The 20,445-nt window shown below is 47.3% G+C and overlaps 1 pseudogene; it reads left to right on the top strand.

Annotated features, from left to right (window-relative positions):
• Positions 1-16,485, top strand: part of LOC132806814 (beta-1,3-galactosyl-O-glycosyl-glycoprotein beta-1,6-N-acetylglucosaminyltransferase-like) — a 28,222-nt pseudogene extending 11,737 nt beyond the window's left edge.
• Positions 16,486-20,445: the final 3,960 nt, after the last annotated feature.

The following is a 20,445-nucleotide window of genomic DNA, read 5'->3' as shown; positions in this document are numbered from 1 at the left end:
GGAATGAACTTCCTGAGAAAAGGGAGGATGTGGGTACAATTATAAGGTTTAAATAGGCATTTGGATAAGTACATGATGGGAAAGGTTGGAGGGCTTGGGCAGGAAGCGGGCAGATGTGGAACTTGTTTAATTTGGGGATTAATATTCGGCAAGTGCTTTGTTGGACCGGAGGGTCCTGTTTCCGTGTTTATGACTCTATTGTGGTCTCACCAGTAAGTCTTCCCTACTTTACACTCCAATCTCCTTGGAATAAGGGTCTATGAATGTTATCAAGATGCTAGTGCCTCCCTGAGGCAATGGCAAATGAAGATATAAACACTGCCCATGCTTCCACCAGGGCCATAGTTGAACAATCATAACTCAACCACTTCAAGATGAGTTGGAAGCTCCAGTGGGGCATTGTAGTAATAGATCAGAAATGGGGCACGATGCCTTTCTCAGTGCGGTGACAAACAGGGTGTGGGACTGTCGGCAGAGGAAATAGGGGACCAGCAGTAATCTTCTGAGAGTGAAGATAAAGACAAGGACATTGAACAGGGTGAACATAGATGAGAGCAGACATACCTACATTAGAGGGTAATGCACTGTCAAAGACAAGAAAACAGAAAGAACTGAATTGCAACACGTGTCTAGGATGAATAAACTGGGTTTAGACTTCCTCATGTATATTGTTTTTGGTTATATGGTAGCAACCATGGTTCGGGCAAAATATATGTTGACCAAGTTATTTTTGTAATCATCATCCAACATTCCTGTTGTTGAGTAAATGTGTTTTTTAATCATATTAATGTATGCTTGGTGAAGGTAAAGGTAAAGTCCACATAGTCTGAGTAGACCGTGGGTTGTTCTCATCACAGAGAGATGTGTATGCTCAGTTTGTACTGTCTAGTATCTCCACATCATAGACCCTTCAAACTGTTGAGGAGATAGCAGCAGTCAGTGAAAAAGGGACACTAACATAGCTTGCTGCTAATGTTCGGTGGTTTTATAGCCTGCAGTCAAAATATGTAATTCAGTGTAATGTCATCTCTCACTAGTAAGTTAAGAGCATTCCTGAGGAATTTTATAAGAATGATCCCAGGAATGAAAGGCTTGTCACTTGTGGAGCGGTTGAGGACTCTGTGTCTGGACGCAATGGAGTTCAGAAGAGTGAGGGAGATCTGATTGAAACTTACAGAATACTGAGACCCCGTGGTAGACTGGATATGGACAGGTGTGTCCACAAGCAGGAGAGATGAGAACCAGAGGGACATAGCCCCAGAATGAAAAGGTGATGTTTAAAGCTGAGAGAAGCTACAGACCAGTAAGCCTGACATTGGTGGCGGGCAAGTTGTTAGAGGGAATCCTGACGGACAGGATTTACATGTATTTGGAAAGGTGAGGACTGAGTAGGAATAGTCAACATGGCTTTGTGTGTGGGAAATCATGTCTCACTAACTTGACTGTGTGGTTCAGAGAAGTAACAAAGAGGATTGATGAGGGCAGAGCAGTAGACGCATTCCATGTGGACTTCAGTGTGGCGTTCGACAAGGATCCCCATGGTAAACTGGTTAGCAAGATTAGATCTCATGGAGCACAAGCAGAACTAGCCACTTGGATGCAGAACTGACTTTTAAGGTAAAAGACAGAGGGCGGTGGCGGAGAGTTGCTTTTCAGACTCGAGGCCTGTGACAGTGGTGTGCCACAGGGATCGGTGCTGGGTGCACTGCTTTTCATCATTTATATAATGATTTGGATGTGAACATAGGGGATAAGTTAGTAACTTTACAGATGACACCAAAACTGGAGGTGCAGTGGATGGCAAAGAAGGTTATCTCAGAGTACAACAGGATCTTGATGAGATGGGCCAATGGGCTGAGGAGTGGTGCATGTATGGAATGAGCTGCCAGAGGAAGTGGTGGAGGCTGGTAGAATTATAGCATTCAAAGGGCATTTGGATTGGCATATGACGAGGAAAGGTGCAGAGGGATATGGGTCAAGTGAGGGCAATTGAGTCAAGATGAGGTTAGGAGAACTGGTCAGCACAGATGAGTTGGATTGATGGGACTGTTTCTGCATTGTACATCTCTATGACTCTGTAACCCCTCCACCCAGTACATTCCTCCCTATCTCTGTAACTTCATCCAGCCCTGACACCTTCCCTATTTCCAGAACCTCCTCCACCCCTACACCCCACCCTATCTCTGAAACCTCCTCCAGTCCCATAACCCTCTCTTAGCTGTAACATCAATGCTCATTCTCACTCCATGATGTCAGCCCTCCTACGATCCCAGCCTCTTGACCATCCCCTAATTCCATCACTCCACCGGCCTTCAGCTGCTTGGGCCCTCCATGTTATCATCTCATAAGACTTTGAGCAGTTTGCATTCCCTTCTCTGATGAATCCTGTCCATTTTTCCTGGAAACAATGTTATACCTGTTGTGGATTTACTAGAGTAATTCAGGAAGGGTCCCTCAACAGCACCTTGTAATCCCAACATCAATTTCACCTTGAAGACAAGGCCAGCAATATGATGCAACACTACTCCTTCTGCAGTTACTCTCCACTTCACCCTTAATCCCAACTTTGAAATTAATCATCCTTCCTTCAGTTTTTCTGGGACAGAATCCTGGGACTCTCTCCATGTGACTTTGCATTTGTGGTTAGGGTTCTTAAAACACAGTGGGGTTAAAGAGGAGAGTTCCTTATCATTTATGCGGAGAGATTAGGGGGATGGGTAACAAGGCTGTCCCAGTCAGTGATGCCCACTTCATGTAAATCCACAAACAAGTCTGTCATTGTGATGTTGCCATGGGAATGCACATTACATTCCTATTCTGAGGGATACACAGGAACAGTAGGAAATGAGACTTGGTCGAATCAGTCAAAGAGCCAAGATGTTTCCCATCAGTGTCCCAGCGAGGGTGAAACAATCAAACCTGCTGGAGTGTGATGACCTTCATTGTTCAGCTCTCTGAATATTGGAGTTGGGATGGCGTGCTGAGGTTGGTCAGGAAGTTGGTAAGGCCAGTTCTGGAAGTCCTGTTCTGCTTACGCTGCTGTAGGAAGGATATTATTAAATTGGAGATGGTTCAGAAAGATTTACCAGGACGTTGCCAGGAGTGCAGGGTTTGAGATATTAAAAATAGACTGGAGAGGCTGGGGACATTTTACAAAGAACATTACAGCACAGGAACAGGCTCTTCAACACTCCAAGCCTGCACTGACACATTTTGCCGTCCATATTAAAACTGTCTTCACTTACAGGATCCGTACTCCCCTGTTCCTTTCCTATTCATGCCTGCTGCTGGATGCTTCTTGAAAATTACAATTGTATCTGCTTCCATTGTCTGTTCTGGCAGCGTGTTCCATGAACTCGCCACCCTTTCCATGATAAACATGCTTCACTTATCTCTTTTAAACACCCCCTGACCCCTGCACCTTGAACCTGTGTCCCGAGTAACTGACTCTTCCACCCTGAGAAAAGGCCTCATACTTTCCACCCTATCCATGCCATTCACAATCTTATAAACTTCTATAAGGTCACCCTCAACCTCCTGCATTCTAGTGAAAACAAACCCAGTCTATCCAATCTTTCTTCACAGGTAAAATCCCCATTCCAGGCAACGTCCTGGTAAACATTTTCTGTCCCCTCTCTAAAGGATCCATATCAGAACTGTACGTGTTTTTCACTGCAGCATAGGAAATTGAGGGGTGACCTTGTTGAGGTTTATAAAATCATGACAGTGATTGATAAGGTGAATGACAAGGGTCTTTTCCCTAGTGTGAGGGAGTTCAGACTCAGGGCCATGTTTGTAAGGTCAGAGGAAAAAGATTTAAAGATTGAGGAGCAACTCTTTTCCCCAGAGTGGTTTGTGATGGAATGACCTTCAGATGAAGTAATGTATGTGAGCACAGTTACAATGTTTAAAAGATGCCAGCTCTTGATGCCAGTCGTTTTTTTTTCTTGATTCTGTGCTACTGAATGTCCAAATTTCTGTGACATGCATTTCCAGAGGACTAACATGGCAAGGGAGTACATGTTAAATAGGAGGACCCTGGCAAGCACAGAAGATTAGACGGATCCTGGTTTGTGTGTCCAGCCATCCGTGAAGGCAGTAGGATAGGCAGGTAAGGGAAAGGGTCAAAAGCCACTGAATACATGAGCAGGGAGGTGTCATGTTGGAGTTTTACAGGATTTTGATGAGACCACAGCTGGAGTACTGTGTGCGGTTCTGGTCAGCGCATTATAGGAAGGATGTAATTGTACTGGGGGGGGGGCAAAGGAGATCCACCAGGATGTTGCATTAGATTGAGCATTGCCTAAACCTGCAGGAGTGTTCTGCTGTCTGCGTGTGTGTGTGGCTATGGTAACCCACCCAGCCTGCACATCCCTGGACATTATGGGCAATTCAGCATGGCCAATCCACCTAACTTGAACATCTTTGAAATCAGAGCACCCGAAGGGTACCCAAGCAGACAACATGCAAAACTACACACAGCCACCCAAGGCTGGAATCAAACTCTGGTCCCTGGCACGATGCTCTATCAATGCTAACCTCTGAGCCACTCTCAGCCAGGGGAATTGTTTTTTTGGATTCATATCAACTTGCTGTGCTCAGATTCACAGCTTTATTATGAATGGTCAAATCACCATCATTCCAATTTCGCATGAGAGAGAGAGAGAGAGCGAGAGAGAGAGAGAGATGGTGGTGAAGTTTGATTTACTATTGTCACTTTTTTTCAAATAAATTCATGGGATGGGGGCATCGTTGGCTAGGCCAGTATTTATTGGCCATCCCTAATTGCCCAGAGGGCAGTTAAGAGTCACAGGACAAACAGGTAACCACCTTCCAGTCTCCTGACCCTCTCTTCATCCAAGGGATACCCCTCCCACATTGTTGTGGGCTCAATGGCAGGTTCCTTCCTGAAAGAGCATCTCAGTCCAGGCTGGGGGTGGTTTATTGGGCTTGGCTGGCTCTGTGTTCTCTCTGGTGGTAGGTTCTCCGATCCAGACTGCTCACCATCGCGATCCTCTCGTTTACTTCACCCGGGCAACACCGGTCCAGGAATGGCCGGAGAGAAGCGGAGACCGGGGAAGGAAATGCCTGTAGCCAAGCAAGCAGGCAACGAGAGGAGCCTGGACTCCGACAGAGAAACAACGGAACATTGGCTGGGTTTCATCCAGAGGAGGGCAGGAGGAGTTACCGAGAGAGAGTTACAGAGGGAGAGGGAGAAGTTACAGAGAGAGGCAGAGAGGAGTTACCCAGAGAAAGAGAGAGTTATCGAGAGAGGGAGGAGAGGAGTTACTGAGGGAGAGGGATGAGTTAGTGGAGGAGAGGGATTACAAAGGGAGAGGGGTTATAGAGGGGGAGGGGTTACAAAGAGGTAACGGAAAGAGGGAGAGGTGTTAAAGTGGGAGAGGAATTCCAGAGGGAGAGCAGTTCTGGGGGGAGAGGGAGTGAAAGTCGGAGCCATTCGTTGAATCTTGGGGAAAAGGGAAGACAAGAGTCTCACAAGGAGAGAGGACTGGCTGGGGCGACCTCTCCAGCAAATTGCAATCACTCCTTCCCCAAGGCCTGGTGGAGGCAATGCTGCCCAGCACAGAAGGCATCCATTCTGCATTTACCTATTGCCTATAGGCTGGGGACACTGCCCTCTGGAAAGTGCCATGCCCAAGCTGAGCCAGCATTGTGCCCACTGTTCATGCCTCAGATCAGTGCTATGTGTGTTCAGGGTGGTCTTGTTGTGCCAATGGCTGCTGGTCCAAAGAGGAGGGGGCAGGCTGACTCTCAGGCTGGTGAAACCAGGCACCAGTCCAATGCAGGAACACCTCCTGTTGGTCGAGGAGAACTCCACCTGTTGGCACATCATCCAGGGGGACAGGCAGGAGTTGGAAAGGGCCCTCCTCAACTCTATTACTGTCTCCCTCAAGCACCAAGCCTGAACATGACCCGAAATTGCAGATCGTTTGTGAGGGCCCGCAAGTATATCACTGTCCCCCTGAGCCCTGAGGAGGAACACTTCCCCTTGGCTTACTCCATGGTCATCCACCAGAGCATTGAGATGTTCAAGAGGCTTCTACGGAGCATTTACGCCCCACAGAATGTCTACTGTATCCATGTGGACCGCAAATCCCCGAGTCCATTTCATGCGGCCGTTCAGGCCATCGCTTCGTGTTTCCACAATGTCTTTGTCACAGCCAAGCTGGAGTGGGTCACCTATGCTGGCTGGAGCAGAGTTCAGGCGGATCTCAACTGCATGAAGGAGCTGCTGGAGAGCCCTGTCCCCTGGAGGTACTTCATCAATGTATGTGGCCAAGACGTCCCCCTGAAGACCAACTGTGAGATAGTCCGAGGCCTCAGAGCTCTGAACGGCTCCAATGTGATTGAGTCAGATCCTGCGCCAGGGTTCAAAAAGGTAACCGCCTTCCTGTCTGCTGGGCCTCTCTTCATCCAAGTGTTTTCCATCCTCCCTCTCTCCATCATTTCTCTCTCCCCTCCAGTCCTTCACTCCTGTCTCCTACAAAGAGAGACAGGGTTGTTAAAACTGTTCAGTTGCATGGAAGGAGGTTCAGAATGTACAAAGGAATATAGAAGAGTTGGAGAGTGGAGCTGCAAACAGAGCAGAAGGGCAATTGACGTTTCAGGCCCCTATGAGCCTTCTGGCTCTTGACTGCTTTGAGACACCTTCCGACCACCTCTAGGACAGCACATCCAGATTACCCTTTCTCAGGACGACAGCGTTCAGAATGGCCTACCCACCTACTAGCTCTAGGGGCAACTGGCATCAAGGTGGCCTACCCACCCTCTGGTTCTTGGGGTGACAGCTTTCAGGACGATCCATGAACGTCCCAGCTCACAGTAAAGCCTGCCAGACCAAGGGACACACATGACACACAAGACAGGTTTACCCACCATCTAGCTCTCGGGGAGACTGTCATCAGGGTGGTCTACCCGCCTACCCGGGACAGCCTACCAACCTTCAGGTTCACAGGATGGCCTACCTGCCCTCCAGCTCTCGAGGTGACAGCTTTCAGGATGACCTATAAGCCTCCCAGCTCACAGTAAGACCTACCAGACCCAGAGACATACAAGACAGTGCAGGTGATAAGCCCAACAAACCATATGACAGTTAATTACCAACAAACAGAGTCCTTTCTAGTCCAGAGTCCATTAGTACAGGCATTTCTCTTCAAAATGTAGAGTCCATTTCCAGGCCTGAGGGGTGGAGAAAGTGCCATACAAGGCCTTGAAGAGACCACATCAGAATCAGTCTGTACATTTTTCTCTCATTTAAAACATAAAATAATTATATTGACAGCAAGTTTCACCTGCCTTTTTCATGGGATGAAGGCTTTATCTTATGAAGGAAGGTTGAACAAATTGGCCTTAACACATTTAAGTTTGAAAATCTGAGAAATCTTTTTGAAATGTGTCAATTTCTCTGAGGGAACATAAGGTGGTTGATGGGACATTGCTTTCTCTTGTAGGTTTGACAAGATGTTTTGTAGAATAAGATATTGTCAGACTCCTACAGCACTGAAAAATACCCTTTCATCCAACTCATCGATGTCAACCAGGTATCCTAATTGAAACTAGTCCCATTATCCTGTGTTTGGTCCATGTCCCTCTACACTTGTCCAATTTATGTTGTCTGTGAAATCTTGTAATTGTACCCACTACAACAATTCCTTTTGGCAACTTGCTCCGTATTTGCACTACCCTCAGGTCTCACCTTAATCCTATGCCCTCTGAGTTTGGACTCCCCCATCCTGGGGCTATTCACTTTTATTGATTTCCCACACAATTTTATAAACATCCAATACTCCAGTGAGAAAAGTCCTAGCCTATCTAGCCTCTCCTTATAACTAAAACCCTGCAGTCCTGGCAACATCTTTGTAAATTTATTCTGCATCCTTTGTAGTTTAACAACATCCTTCCAATAGCAGGGCGATCACAAATTTACCCAGTACTCCAAAAGTGACCTCACCAAATGCCTTGCAGAATTATTTTCCCTTGAGAGGGCTGTGGCACTGTGTAAATCTCTTCTGTACAAAGTTGCGAAGGCTGAGTTGATGAAGTTGTGAAAGGGTGAGCAAGCTGACCGTTTTTTAAAAAAAGATAAGGACCCCGGGGCAACCGATAGAAATGTGGTATTGAAATTGTAACCAGATGAGCAGTGATCTTCTTGAATGGTGGAGCAGACTTGAAGGGACGAATGGCTGACTTTTGCTATGACGTTGGTGGAGACAGGTTATGCCTTAGTTCAAGTAAAGAGTAGGGAGTTTTCTGACCACTCAGCTGAGGAAAGGGCTTTGGTGTCCCTCTTGATAACATGAACCTTGAAGTTAATCTCCCTCTGCGCCAGTCACAGAATTAAAGAATTCTTGCCGAAGGATGCCATTCAGCCAATCGTGTCTGTAATTATTCCACATCTAGTACCAATCTCCTGCATTTCCACACACAACTCTGGCAACATTGTTGTAAATCTTTTCTGAACCTTTTCAAGTTTCACAACATCCTTCCCATAGCAGGGAGACTAGAATTCCATGCTGTATTCTAGCAGTTGCCAAATCCAATGTCTTGTTCAGCCACAGCATGACCTCCCAACTCCTACACACAATGCACTGACCAAGAATGGCAAGCGTAGCAAACACCTTCTTCAATACGCTGTCTATCTGCGACTCCCTTTTCAAGAAACTATGAAACTGCATTCCAAGATCTCTTGTTTCATCATCACTCCCCAGACTTCACCATGAAGTGTATTATTCCTGCCCTGATTTGCCTTTCCAAAATGGAACACCTCACATTTATCGACATTAAACTCCATCTGGCATTCCTCAGCCTATTAGCCCATCTGATCAAGACCCCGTTGTACTCTGAGGTTGACTTGAAATATTACTCTGGATGTAGGTTTGCTGGAAGGTTCATTTTAGATGTTTCGTCGCCATACTAGGCAACATCTTCAGTGAACCTTCCAACTCAGCAAACAAACCTACATCGAGAATATCAACCTGAACTACAAATTATCTCAAACTTTGTTGATATATTACTGTCATGTATCTCAAGTTACAGTAAAAAATGTTGTCTTATGTGCTTTACAGACAGATATCGATCGGTTAAGTTGGCAAAAATGTTGGCAAATGGAGTGCAATGTTGGGAAAATGTGAAGTTGTTCATTTGGAAGGGAAATCAAAAGAATAGAATATTATTTAAATGGAGAAAGCTTCAGAAAGCTGCAACACAAAGGGATTTGGGGGAACTAGTGAATGAAACATGGAAAGCTTGCACATGGGGGGCAGCAGGTAATTGGGAAGACTAATGGAATATTGGATGAAAACAAATTTCTGGAGAGGCTCAGCAGGTTGGGTAGCATTCGTGGAGAGAAAACAGAGTCAATGTTTTGAGTCTGGTGATCTTTCTTCAGAACTGAAGTGGAATGTTTGCCCTTATTTGAAGGGGGTTGGAGTATAAAAGTCAGGAAATCTTACTACAACTGTGCAAGGTGCTTGTGAGAGCACATCCGGAGTACTGTCAGCACTTCTGGTCACCTTATTTAAGAAAACATGTTGTTTCATGGGAGGAAGTTAAGAAAATGTTCAGTGGGATGGCCCCCATTATGGATGGATTGTCTTAAAAACAAAAGGCTAAACAGGATTCTACTCACTGGAGTTTAGAAGAACGAGAGGTGACCTCATTGAAATGGACAGGATTAAGAGGCTTGACAGGACAAATGCTGAAAGGATGTTTCTCCTCATGGGAGTGTCCAGGACCAGGGGGTGTATTGTCTCAGAATAAAGGGGCACCAGTTTAAGACTGAGATGAGGTGGAATTTCCTCTCTCAGAAGTCTGTGAATCTTTGGAATTCCTTGCCACAGAGAGCTGTCCTTGTATATATTTAAGGCTCAGATGGATAGATTCTTGGTCAGTGGGGAATTAAGGGTTACGGGGGATAGGGCAAGAACATGGCTGTGAGGAATGTTGAATCAGCCATGATCCTAGTGAAGCTGGCTTGAGGGACCAAATGGCCGACTCCTGTCCCGACTTGTTAATGGTCTTACATTTACTGATGAAACTGTTCAAAGATGTTATCGCACAACTCTGGAGCAGAAGCGACTTGAACCTGGGTCTCCGAGGCTCACACCGCATGGATCCTAGTTTACTTTATATCATGCACTTGACATTGATGCTGGTAGTTATGGCTGCAATTCGCACCAACCTGCCTTAGATCAAATTAATGAAGCAAAGCCACTGCAGGTTTTCAAAAGGTAAGTCTCCAACCTCGCATCATGCATTGATGAAGCAGCTGATAATTTGAATGCAGAGAATGTTGTCTGAACTGGATTCAATGAAGTGTTTCACTAGGCACTAGATAAAAATGGCTGGACAACAAAATTGACAACACAAGCCCTGATTCATGGATCTTGTTTTAGACGAGAGGTTGGTCGGTTGGTAGGTGGGAATAATCCACACAGCTGGGACATATAAACATCAAGACCCGGAGCAGGAGAAGATGATTTGGCCCTACATGACACCCACCATACTGTATGATCATGGCTAATCCTCTATCTCAATGCATCTATCTCCTCTACCACTTTCTCCCCATGCCTTTGATGCTTTTGAAACCTAAATATTTGTTAATCGCATTCTTGGATATATTGGATATATTCAATGACACAGCTTTCTGTGGTACAGAATTCCATAACTTCACTATCCTGTAAGTTAAGAAATGTTTCCGCATCTCAGCCCTAAATAGACGACTGCTTTTATTCAATATGTCAGTGATATCAATCTTGGAGTATGTGGCAAAACGCCCATATTCAGGGCAATGATAAACCTGGAGGATTGGCAAATGGTGAGGATGATGTAAATTGTCCAGAGTCATCACAATGAACAGACAGCATCCAGTCAGAGGTGAATACAGAAGAGTGTAAGGTGATATGTTTTGGGAGAAGGATGTGGAGAGGTAATAGAAATGTAATGGCACAATCGTAAAGAGTGCACAGGGTTAGAGGGATCTGGCAATAAACATTCATCAACATTAGAAGGTGGAGGAGTCCGTAAGAGGGTAGAAAAGCAGAAGTCTTCATAAATAGAGGCATTGATGCCAATAAATGGTTGAGTTATGCTGCATGTCGAATTGATTTAGCCCCAGTTGGATTGTTGTGGTCATTTCCAGTGACTTTAAAACGATGTGAGGGCCCTCAGGACAGGGAGAAGAGGAGATTTCGCAGAATGGTGCCAGGGTTTAAGTTGGATGGCTCAGTTGGAAAGGTCAACGATGCTCCCATTGGAACAAAGGAGATTGGGGTGAGGTTTATTCAATGGGTATAGGGTGAGCACTCGGTAATGAAGTCAAGGAAATATACTTCACTGCTCACCGATTGTACAAACGCAATGGAATGCAGATGTAAGATTTTGGGTTAGAGGCATGGTGAGGATAACTGAGGAATTGAAACGCAAATGAAACCTAAACTACATTTGTATGAGATGATGGCCAGTTCCGATGTAAGTTGGATTTTAAAAAAAAGAGTTACTTGTATGTATGCTCCCATACATACAAGGAACAAGAGTAGGCCATTGGCCCTTTTGATCCTGTTCCACCATCCACATTCCTGCATACCATCGATAATCTATCCTCCCCTTGGTAACCAAGGATCCATATCTCCCATGCATGATGCCACAAGGACCGAGGATAAAAGATATCTTTTGACACAATGTGAATAAAGTGTCTTGCGGACGGGGTGGCATGGTGTCTCAGTGATTAGCACTGTTGCCTCACAGTGCCAGGGACCTGGGTTCGATTCCAGCCTTGGGCGCCTGTCTGTGTTGAGTTTGCACATTCTCCCCATGTATGCATGGCTTTCCTCTGGGTGCTCTGGTTTCCTGCCACAATCCACAAAGATGTGCAGGCCAGGTAGATTTGTCGTGCTAAATTGTTCATCGTGTTTGGGTGCATTAATCAGGGGTAAATATCAGGTCGGGTAATGGGTGTGGATGGTTTGCTATTCAGAAGATTGGTGTGGACTTGTTGGGCCAAATGGCCTGTTTCCATTTTTGTTTTCTTCTTTAACCCCGCATTACCGCCTAACTGCGGTAGTGCTTATTTTTTTTCCCCAGCACCCATGGTGTGTGTGTGCAGGTGTGAGACACAGTGAAAGACACAAAGTGCACAAATCTTTATTTAAATTTCCACCACCAGGAAGAAAGGAAACACCCGTGTGGCCTGTGACAAGCAGTGCCCTTCACATCAAAGGGCAATGCTGTGTGATCAAAACAGTGGAGGGGAGGGCAGGGACTAAATCAAAATAAAGGTGGAGGGGGAGATGCACTCCACTCCCTGCGGTGCCCACCTCTCCCTGAACAACTCCAGGGTGTTGGTGGACACCGCGTGCTCCTTCCCCAAGGACACCCGGGCTCTACCGTAACCGCAGAAGAGGGGCAGGCAGTCGGCCCTAACGACCCCCTCCACGGCCCGCTGCCTGGACCTGTTTATGGCCAGTTTGGCCAGGCCCAGGAGCAGACCCATGAGGAGGTCTTCAGACCTGCCCTCCCTCCTCCGTACCGGCTGCCCGAAGATCAGGAGCGTGGGACTGAAGTGCAACCAAAAGCAGAGGAGGAAGTTTTTGAGGAAATCAAAGAGGGAGTGCGAATGCCCACACCCAGTATACACATGGTCCACAGACTGCACAGCACCACAGAACAAGCAGTTGGGCTGGGAGTCCGTGAACCGCTGCATGCAGCACCCTCCACCCCAGATCCCCGAGAGAAAGGGGGAGGACTCCCGCATAGAGAGCCCTCCACTGGGGATCCCCACCGCCCGGTGGCAAATGGACACGCCAAGGCGTGTCCGGACGGTGGATGAGGGAGAAGAGGTGGACGGTGTGCAGCAGCAGTCTAAACAGGGCCTGCCTTTTTACGTCCCTGAAAGGAACAAAATTAAAATTCCGGAGGCGGCTCAGGTTGTGGGGCACAGGCTCCCGCGGGAAGTACGGGACCTTGGGGCCAATGTGAAATTCTGTCCGGGCTGGGGTGAGTGTGGATGGGATCCCACCACACACCTCAGCGTCCTCCAACTCGAGCACTACGTCGGGTCCGAGCACCGCCATTTTAAGGCGTCGGATGGCGGTGGTCACGTACCGGACGTCTACCGCTGCCCTGCTCGCTATGTCTTGCAGCAACGTCCAGCCCAGGCCCCCGGCACCCAGCATGTCCCCGACCCTGTTCGCCCTCACCGCCATGGCCTTCCCCTCCGATAGCCACTCGAACCTGCGAGCACGGAGGTGCGGATTCCTGAGCAACGGCTCCCTGACGACAGCCGCTACTCCTGCAGGAGGGTAGGCGCGGTGCGATTCGACCATGTTCCAGACAGTGATCAGGTCCTGGTAAAAGACAGGCAGCACCTTGAGGGCGACCTCCAAACCGTCACGGTCGACGACCAGGAGCTGCATATCGTAGTTGAGGTTACGCACATGGCTGAAAAAAGTTGATAGGGCAGACATTTGAATGAGTCGTCACCGTCACAAGGACGTGCAATCTGTCCGAGGTTATCTAGAGTCACCAAAGCTGCCGGGCAAGCCCGGATTGGTTTTGGTCTGATAAATACACGCCTCCCCGCATGGGTCAGCGCTCGTTTGCATGTATTAGCTCTAGAATTACCACAGTTATCCAAGTAACAGTTGGAGCGATCAAAGGAACCATAACTGATTTAATGAGCCATTCGCAGTTTCACTGTACCGTCCTTGAGTACTTAGACATGCATGGCTTAATCTTTGAGACAAGCATATGCTACTGGCAGGATCAACCAGGTAAATGGCCTGTTTCCATACTGTAGAGAACATATTGTGTGGTGTCCTGCACACTGCGGGAGGAGCTTTGGCTTCAAGTCCTACTCCAGGAGCTGAAGGTGTCTTCATTGCTATTGTGAGACACCCAAGGGTATGGGCCAAGTGCTGCAAAATGGGATGAGAATAGCTCGGAGCTTGTCTTTTTGACCAGTGCAGACGCAATGGGCTGAAGGGCAACTTATTATTTTGGTGCTCTAAACCTCAATAACCAGAGAGCATGGAGTCATAGCATCATACAGTATGGAACCGACCCTTCAGTTCAACCTGTCTGCACTGACCAGTCATCCCAATCTGACCTAGTCCCATTTGCCAGCCTTTGGCACATATCTCTCTAACCTATTCCTATTCATGTCCACATCTAGATGCCTTTTAAATATTGTCATTGTACCAGCCGCCTCCACCACCTCTTGGTAGCTCATTCCAGGCACACATCATCCACTGCGTGAAAAAGTAACCTCTCAGGTCTTTCCCCTCTCACCTTAAACCTATGCTTCTAGTTTTGGACTCACCCACCCTTGGGAAAAGACCTTTGGCTATACAGCCGACGTGGAAGGAATCAAAATGGGGCAAGAACAGAAAAGGAGGTCAGCTAAACAATTCTGAGCAGCAACAGAAAAGTGTAGCCAAGCACGTATGCAAGCTAGCTAGCTTACTGAAACTGGCTCCAGTTAAGTGAGAAGACAGGAAGACCAAAACAACACTCAACAGGTTATGTAGAAGTTTAAGGTCAATGATCTAATGCTAAACATCATGTACCTAGATCAGGATCTGATTGATCAGTTGCGTTGCTAAGGCTTGAAATCAAAATGTAATGCATGAAAAGGGAACGCTGATTTGTGTGTAAAAGTGTGATTGCAACTGCCTGTTTCAGACTCTCCAGGCAAGGCTGGTTGAGTCTTCTTGCATGTATGTGGTAAAGAAAGCTGTGTGAGGTGTACTATCATCCGGCTGATCATTTCAACATCTATCCATGCCCCTCCTGATTTTATGAACTTCTGTAAGGATACCCCTCAGTATCCGACACTCCAGGGAAAATAGCCCCAGCCTATTCGACCTCTTACTGGAGCTCAACCGCTCCAATCTCGGCAACATCCTGGTAAATCTTTTCTGCACCCTCTCAAGTTTAACAACATCCTTTCTTTCGAAGGGCAACCAGAATTGTATGCAGTATTTTAAAAGTGGCCTCACCAATGTCCTCTACAGACAGTAGATCACACTTGGTAATGGCAAAGGCATATCAGAGATAGTCAAAGATACTCCTACTTATAGACAATAGGTGCTGGAGTAGGCCATTCGGCCCTTCGAGCCAGCACCACCATTCATTATAATCATGGCTGATCATCCACAATCAGTATCCTGTTCCTGCCTTATCCCCATAACCCTTGATTCCACTATCTTTCAGAGCTCTATTCATCTCTGTTACAGTTGCAACATTACATCCCAACTCCTATACTTATTGCACTGACCAATGAAGGTAAAGGTATCAAACACATACTTCACCACCCTGTCTATTTGCAATGCAACTTTCAAAGAACTATATCCCTGCACACCATGTCCTTCTCTCTAAGGCAAAAGCACTGTGTTCAAGTCCCACTCCAGGAGTTGATGACCACAGGAAAGTGTCTCCATTGCACTGGTGAGACATGAAAGGCGATGTTCCCAGTGCTGGAAAATGAGACTGGAGTAGCAAGGAGCCTGTTTTGCCAGCGCAGACACAATGGGCTGAAGGATCTATTTTTCTGGTGCTCTCAACCTTTATGACCAGAGGGCACAGCTTGAAGTGTATTTTTGGAGCCAGATCCACTGGGAGAGTTTGAGGATGAGTTTTATGTTGGCTCAGCGAATGAGCATTGGGAGATGGTTTGGGAGGCAGGGATATGGGGAAATAGGCAGGTGACTGGCACTAGGCAATATGAGTGCGAAAGGCCTGAGGGGCTGAATGGCCTTGTTCTCCACTGTAAGGTGAGTAACTGAGAGAAGGAGTGTGCATGGATCTTGCTGGAGCTGGAGGCAAGGAGAGTGCAGAGGAATTGGGGAGGGAAAAATCCATAGGCGAAGTTGAAAAGCTATCATTTCTACTTTCTCATTTTCTCACTCTCTCTTGCGCTTGTCTTTTAGAAACATTGGCAATACCACCACGATACCCTCGACCAAGTCGTCTTGACGGCGCAACTGAAAGACCAGCCGAACATCAGCACCTCCATTTTGGTGGGCAGTGCCTACTTCATGGCCACCAGAGAGTTTGTCGGCCATGTGTTTGCCAGTGCTGAGATCCAGGCCTTCCTCAAGTGGTCGGAGGACACCTACAGCCCGGATGAGCGATGTGTGGGATACCCTGCACAGAATGCCCAATGTACCCGGCTCAATCCCGTACACCAAAGGGGCCACCAGAACACTTGGCCGGGCAGTAAAGTGGTCCTTTGAGGCTGGTGACGTTGCGAGGGGTGCCCTGTACCCTCCCTGCACGGGAAGGTATCGCCACTTGGTTTGTGTGTATGGGGCAGGAGATCTACAGTGGGTGGTCCATCAGAGATATTTCCTTGCAAATAAGTTTGACCCCAACATGGACAACACGGCAGTACAGTGCATGGAGAAATATCTCCGAAACAGGACACTTGGTAAAACGTGGGCTGGGTTGGAGGTTGGGACAGAGTAAACCTCGGTGATGGTGGTAGGCGCGGTGGGTGAGACATCGGAAACACTGAGAGACTGAGCACTGTGAGACTGTATACTATACCCCTGGCTGTTGTGGAGGCCAGGCACTGTGAAACTGCATGCTGCAACATTGCCACTGTAGCACTAGGCAGTGTGAGGCTGGGCACTATAGTGTTGGGCACTGTGGAGATTGGATACCTTAATACTATCCACTGTAACACTGGGCACTGTGAGACTTAGCACTGTAACATTAGTTACTGTGAAAGTCAAAATGTGCAGTGCTGGAAAAGCACGGCAGGTCAGGCAGCATCCAAGGAACAGGAGAATCAATGTTTCAGGTATAAGCCCTTCATCAGGAATGTGGGGGAATAAGGGGGTTGAGAGATAAATAGAGCGAGGGTGGGGCTTTTGGGGGAAGGTAGCTGGGAAGGTACTCAGTTATTCCAGCTGTGGAGGGGGGGGGGTGATTGCGATTAGCCAGTGGGGAAGATCGAACATATAGTTAGGAAGGAAGATGGACAGTTCAAGAGGAGAGAGCCGACTTGGAGGGGTGGATCTGGGATGAGGTGGGTGGAGAGGAGAGATTAGGAAACTAGTGACGTCAATGTTGATGCCCTGTGGTTGAGGGTCCCAAGGCAGAAGATGAGGTGCTCTTCCTCCAGTCGATGGATAGCTTGGATTTGGTGGTGTAGGAAGTGTCATTGTGGAGTGGGAGGGGGAGTTGAAGTAGTTGGCCACAGGTCGATGGGGTTATTTATGCCCAGTCTCTCAGGGACACATCCACCAATAATACTCAACACTGCCTGCGTGGGCACTGCATTACTGGAACACTGCCTGCGTGGGCACTGCATTACTGGAACACTGCCCGCGTGGGCACTGCATTACTGGAACAGTGCACAAGTGAGCACAGTACAGCTGGACACTGCAAGACCACTTTGTGACCATCACTTTTTTTTTTATTTTTCTCATTTTGGTTTGGAACTGTGAACTGAACTCTGAACAGTGGCTAGTTCTTCTTTTAAAAAAAAACTGGAGAGACAAAAGACTGGTGTTTGCTGTTAGGATCTGGCCAGGAAAGATAATGCAGGTGAATTACAGCTCTCTGAACACAGCAGACAATTCAGCACTGAGATGTAGTTCTGCTCAGGGACTGACAGCTGGATGGATATTGAATGGGTCAGTCAGTAAGAGGAATGCTGCCTGGCAAGTAACCACAGAGAATGGGGAGAGAGAACGCAAAAACCATGAGTGATCTCGCTCTGACTGGATTTTGGGCTTGGAGGAAGTGCTTCTTTGGAAGTTGCTGGACTGGTCTGGTCTTCTTTTTTGGTTTGACTTCGTCTAGTTATTTCCCCAGTTGTTAACTTGTTAAAAGGTCTGAGATGAGAATGAGAGTCTTCAGGAATGAGCATTAGTCTCCACAGGTCTTCAGAATTTGTTCGCATTGACTGGTGATTTTAAGTTCAAACATGGTGTACAGTTCTTATGCCTGTAATACAACCCAGCATCAAAGGATTTCATGATGGCCTACTATTTATCATTGAAACTGTTATCAACTGGCAAATTAAAATTTTAAACAAGTTTATCTCTTAACTGTCTGCTGGTGTGCGAATTGGGGGGGGGGTACATGGGTTTATGATCATGGTTAGGAACAATTGAACGATTTTGAGGGTCATTGAATGGTTGAACGTCACTGTGTTGCAAATCCAGTGATTGAGAGGCAGGTTTTGGTTGAGCTTCATTCTCCTGTGGCACTCTGGACACTGTACCTCCAGGTGCAATAACTCTGGACGTTGTCACTCCGGACCCCGTACCTCTGGGCACAATAACTCTGGATATTATCACTCCTTGTATGGCACTGTCAGTCCAGACACTCCAACGCTTGACACTGTCACTCCGGTTACAACACTGTCACTCTGGACACTATCACTAGATACTGTGAGATCAGACTGTGACACTGGACAGTGTAATGCTGGACATTGCGATGTCAGATGTTTTAACTATAGACACTAACACCGGAAATAGTGACACTGGATATCATTTGGATGCAGATAGAAATGAAAACAGTCAAAAAGAAAACAAATGAGATAGAATCTACTTGTAGAAATGGGAACTAAATGGGACTGAGTGAGAATGATTATGGCTGTCTAATGAACAGAAATCAGAACACTGCAATGATGTCCACATCTAATTGAGGATCTCGGGGTGGTTTGTATAAAGAATACCAGATATGCGGGAGTGAGTTTCAGACTGGAATCTAATCGAGGGGTTCAGGGTGGTTTCTGTACAAATGACGGAAGCTGACCTATGTGTGTGAATGGCCCGTGTTAGTCTAACATCCAGGGATTGTTCAATGGACCTTGCTTCATACTTCAAGGACTCAGACATCTCCATTTTATCTGTCTCCCGCCAAAATTGAAGCTATACAAAGAGAAATGTTGCCTCTGTAATGCCATATGTAATGCCATCTGTATACATCCAGGGCAGGTACAATCCTGGGATTGATAAGAGTAAATCTCCCTCCACTTCATCCTCATCAAACACTCCCAGGACAGAGACAGAATGGTGTTAGGTACAGAGGAAGAACTCACCTCGACATTGTTCCCATCATTGTTCCTTTGGCCATGGGTTTGAAATGCTATCCCCACATTGTCATTGACTTTAGATCTGTCTCTGAATTTTGTTTCATCATTTAGGGATGTATTCAGCCCAGTGAGCCCTCACAGCTCGCTCTCCCTCATAGGCATTGACAATGTGTCTGTCTCTCCTCTTCTGTCTCCCTATTTCTCTCCCTGTGTGTCTCTCTCTCTCTCTCTCTCGTTGCCTCTCACTTTTCTGCCACCTTCCTTCATCTCTGCTTTCTGTGGGTTTCTGTGGGTTCGTGACACCATTGCGATGTTAAGAGAGAGTGTACCATGAATGTGGGCAGTAAACAAAGTCATTTCCAGCTTGGTGAGCTAGTACCACCCCAGCCTCAAATTTACCTGGACCATCTCAGACTCCTCCCTTCACTTCCTAGACCTCTCCATTTCTATCTCGGGTGACCAATGCAACACAGACAATTACTACAAACCGACCGACTCCCACAGCTACCTAGATTACACCTCCTCCCACCCTGCCCCCTGTAAAAATGCCATCCCATATTCCCAATTCCTTTGCCTCTGCCGCATCTGCTCCCAGGAGGACCAATTCCACTATCGAACTGCCCAAATGGCCTCCTTCAAAGACCGCAATTTCCCCTCCGACATGGTCGACGATGCTCTCCACCGCATCTCCTCCACTTCCTGCACCTCCATCCTTGAAACCTGCCCCTCCAATTGCCACTAGGACAGAACCCCGCTGGTCCTCACCTTCCACCCTACCAACCTCCGGATACATCGTATCATCCTGCGTCATTTCCCCACCTCCAAACAGACCCCACCACCAGGGATATATTTCCCTCCCCACTCCCTCCGCGACTCCCTCGTCAGGTCCACACCCCCCACCAGCCAAACCTCCACTCCCGGCACCTTCCCCTGCAACCAAAAGAAGTGCAAAACTTGTGCCCACACCTCCCCCTCACCTCCCTCCCAGGCCACAATGGATCCTTCCATATCCGTTGCAAATTCACCTGCACCTCCACACACATCATTTACTGTATCCACTGCACCCGATGTGGTCTTCTCTACATGGGGGAGACAGGCCGCCTACTTGCGGGATGTTTCATGGAACACCCGCACCAACCAACCTAACCACCCCATGACTGAATGCTTTAACTCCCCCTCCCACATCCAGGTCCTTGGCCTCCTCCATCGCCAGAATTGGCCACATGACTTCTGGAGGAAGAGCGTCTCATCTTCCACCTAGGAACCCTACAACCACAAGGGATGAATGTAGATTTCTCCAGCTTCCTCATTTCCCTCCCTGCACCTTATCTCAGTCGCAACCCCCAGATTCAGCACTGCCCTCTTGACCTACAATC

This window comes from Hemiscyllium ocellatum (assembly GCF_020745735.1).
Source record: "Hemiscyllium ocellatum isolate sHemOce1 chromosome 15 unlocalized genomic scaffold, sHemOce1.pat.X.cur. SUPER_15_unloc_3, whole genome shotgun sequence".
Lineage (NCBI taxonomy): Eukaryota > Metazoa > Chordata > Chondrichthyes > Orectolobiformes > Hemiscylliidae > Hemiscyllium > Hemiscyllium ocellatum.
This window is presented reverse-complemented; position numbering and strand designations above follow the sequence as displayed.